This window comes from Pistacia vera, unplaced genomic scaffold (assembly GCF_008641045.1).
Source record: "Pistacia vera cultivar Batoury unplaced genomic scaffold, PisVer_v2 Contig228, whole genome shotgun sequence".
Lineage (NCBI taxonomy): Eukaryota > Viridiplantae > Streptophyta > Magnoliopsida > Sapindales > Anacardiaceae > Pistacia > Pistacia vera.
Window position 1 is genome coordinate 618,124 of NW_022196033.1, and position 4,035 is coordinate 622,158.

At 34.5% G+C, this 4,035-nt stretch overlaps 1 pseudogene; it reads right to left on the reverse strand.

Moving 5' to 3' along the window:
* Positions 1-2,353: 2,353 nt before the first annotated feature.
* LOC116131042 lies at positions 2,354-3,714 on the reverse strand (annotated as a pseudogene).
* Between the last annotated feature and the right edge of the window lie 321 nt (positions 3,715-4,035).

Consider the following 4,035-nt stretch of genomic DNA (forward strand, 5'->3'; position numbering starts at 1 on the left):
TTCTGCTGATTGCTGAAGATTGTGGTTTTACTGGTGTTCTTCAGCTGCAGTGATTACTGGATGATGAATTCTGGTGCAGTCTTTCATGTGACTTTTATTGGTGTTCTACTGAATGCAGTTTGGTGAAGAATGAAGTATTGGGTTCAGTTGTAGTGGACATTGGATGTTGAATTTTATTGATTACTGCTGAATGTAGTTATGCCATATGACAAGGAAATATTGTACCAAATTAAATAAGGAATCTATGTAACTACCGGCGCTAGATGCCTAAAACTTCCCAGAAACAAGTTACTTAAAAGATTAAATAATGTCACTACAACAATATACACATATAGCTATGAAAATTAGCTACAAAAAGAAAAACTATAGCAAATACATATTTACAACTATAAAAATCAATATTTATAGCTAATTGAAATAATTTTAGTGATAAGAATTTCTCCCTCGAAGCTAATATTCATCTATTACTATAACTTATTAAAATTGTGACAATAACTATTCATTTAGCTACAATGTATTAGTATGGTAAAACATTGTAGCTAATTAATGTATTTAGTTATAAATATTTCATTTACATGACATATAGTATCATTATTTGCTACGAGTTTTAACTATATATCTATTATTTATGCATTAGTTATAAAATATTAAGATTTGCAGCTAATTAATGTATTTAGCTATAAATATTTTATGTACATGACACATAGTATCATTATTAGCTACGAGTTTAATTATATAGGAATTATTTGTGCATTAGCTATAAAATATTAAAATTTGTGATAGTAGCGAGTGTGAGTGAAAACCGAGGCTTTGGGGAATTAAAAAAAGAAAATAGAAAAGAAATAGATGTTAATAAACAAGAGATGGGGAGATCCTGATCTTGATCCTAATCTTTGATGAGTAATGCTACAGTTACCGAAGGATGCGCATCGAATTCATGCACCGAATTCATGCATCGAATAACGTGTCAAAATCCTGATTGTTGATTCATTATAAGTTAATATTAATCAATGGTCAGGATCATGTCACGTCATTCGGTGCATAGATTTGGTGTGTAATTTTCGGTAACTCTATCATTTTCCAATCTTTGATATTGATCTTGAGCTACCAAATTAGTTTCGTTTTGTCTAATATAATGTACAGCTCTCACCTGTCCACCGTCAAATATCTCACATTTATGTTATACTTTATTTTAAACTATTAAATTAATAATATTTTATTGGGTCTAGACGTCTAGAGGAATAGGGTAAAAGTTTTGTCTAATCTCACCTATCAAGCTCCTGTTGCCAATCTCACATTTATGCTATATTTTATGCCAAATTATTAAATTAAAATATTNACAGATTGTATGGATGGTTTTATGGAATCTGATCTGGTGTAATTGTTCTTGTGACTTTCACTGGTGTTCAGTTGCTGAAATGTTCTGATGTAGTTCTATGCAGTTCTGATGCAGTTTTTTTTTTTGGAAGTAGCACTGGACAGATGTATTCTGAAGTTTGTGTGTGTTGTTCTGTTGCTTGCTGAAGATTGTTGTTTTTACTGGTGTTCTTCAGTTGCAGTGACCGTTAGATGTTAAATTCTGGTGCAGTGACTGCTGGATGATGAATTCTAGTGCAGTGACTGCTGGATGATGGATTCTGGTGCAATTGTTCTTGTGATTTTTACTGGTGTTCCCTTGCTGAAATGTTCTGATGCAGTTTGTTGGTTCAGTTGCACTGGACATTGGATGTTGGTCTTCACTGATTACTGCTGAATGTGGGGTCTTCACTGATTACTGCTGAATGTGGGGTCATCACTGATTACTGCTGAATGTGGCTTAGTGAAGAACTTACTAAGAATTTTTTGTTTTTGGAGGCAATTTGTTTTGAGTGGGCATGTGGATTAAAATGCTAGGTTATGGAAACCTGGACCAGGGAGTTAGATTTGAGTGGGCATGTGGATTAAAGTGTCAGAATTCAGAAGTTAAGGGCTTAGCAAATATTTAACTAAGCAAACACAAAAAAAAAAAAATTTTGTGTTTCTCTCTTAAAGAGAACGAATATCTGTATTTCATTTTCCCCTTTTCTCTTCACACTCTCTGAGCTACTGATTCACTTAAGTAGCAAATCCTAATTGTATTTCATTCAATTAAATACACAAATTGAAGCTTTGTTTTTCTTTTAATTTTTCTCTCAATTTACGATTTTCACTTTTATTATATCTTTTCAAGAATTTCACAGCAATTCATGATCAAATCTCGACAGCAGATCCATACCAAATGCATAATCAAACTTGAGCCAAGTTCCAACATTAATGTAATAATCCACAAATTAAATTTCAGGAAAGGACTTCATTTCATTCTAGCTAAACTCTATCAATCGATAACTCCGACGTAATTAATTGCCATGACCGATCCCAGATAGATTTTTCCTTGATACTCATGAACTTCGCTGTAGTGTTGAACTGGATTCAGTGCACTCAACTTCAATATCTGCAAAAGTCTGCCATTTTCACTAAGCCTAACTCCCAAAGATGCTGCTCCTGTGTAAATCGGCACCCAAAACTCCCCTTTTGCACTCCTCTTTATGTTATCTGGTGAGCCCGGAAATGTTGCGAAAACTTCTGATGCATTAGCTTTCAAGCCAATGAGCCAAAACCTTTGTGCTCTTGCAAAAAGTGCTTCCGTGTAGACTAGAAATTGTCCATTTTTGCTTACAGCTGTTAAACAATCCAAAGAAATAATAAAAAGAGGAGGTTAGGGTTTTATTAATACTGCACAATTCAATTGAATACTAAAAGTATGATTTAACCTAAATACAAAGTTATATATAGGCTAAACAAAGGAAATAATGAAAAGACATATCTACCCTTAATAAACAATAAAACAAAATAACACATATTTCTTAACAACAGCAACCCCAACCGGTAGCCCAAGGTTCCTTTGCGACACAGTCACCACTTTGCTGACAGGATCGTATTTGAGTAATCTTCCAGTCCTGTCCCCGCTAAGAATAGCTTGACTGAATTGACTGTAAAAGGTGACATTAAGTTCGTAAATTTGTACAAATTATGGCTCTGAGACAGAACCCTTAAATTAATAAACTAAGCACATGAAAGTGATAGTAATGAGTACTTTCTCTGAAATCTTGAGCTGGCATCTGTGAAATAAACAATTCCAGTTTCCTGATCGATGTCCAAACCATTGAGAAACCGAAAAGGAACACCTTCTGCAGATGTGACAAGTTGGGCGGCAGTGCCACCATTGGGACCAACCGCTACGAGGCCAAAATAAGCATCAGAAATATAAAGAATACCTGTTTGTTCGTTGAATTCTAAGCCTAAAGGACGGCCTCATATGTTTTCTCGAGCAGGGTCACTTGAGCCATCACAGAGCTGCTTGGGCCTGGGAAAAAAAATAAAGCAATATTAATTAATGTTAGATATTCAATCATTTTATATTTATTTGGTTGGGTTACCTTGTTGGAGAAGTAACAGCAAAATCTTGGAAACCATCAGTGGGATTGACATATTTGAGAATTCTACCAACGGAGACACCAGTGTAAGGGCCTGCACCAGCGGGGTCGAAAGCAAGGGCCTCAGAACCTTTTGTGTTTGAAGGGAGATACAGCTTTTCCAGGTCAGAAAGAGGCAGAACTGAAGGCAATGATAAGAAGAAAAAGAGAGAAATGAACAACATGGACGTTGTCATGGCGTCAAATGCAAATATATATGTCTGTGGAGTTTTGAAGAGTACCAAGTATTACAGAAGATGGACCTTTATTTATAGCCTAATTCACACCACTTGTTGGATTATGATCTAAATTACTTCTCAGTTAATTGGTTAAGGAAGAAGATCAGTAAGATAGGAAGGAGAAGAAGGCTACCCAATCTTTTATTTAATTAGTTGATTTTAAGAACCGAAGTTTGAAGTAAATTAACTTTCACTAGATTGTTTATTATTGGCCGTTCTTATAATCAGAGAACGAGTAATTCTCTAGTAAGGATGTCTTTAAATTTTGTAAGAACCATGTTTAAATATTATCAAATTCATCACCA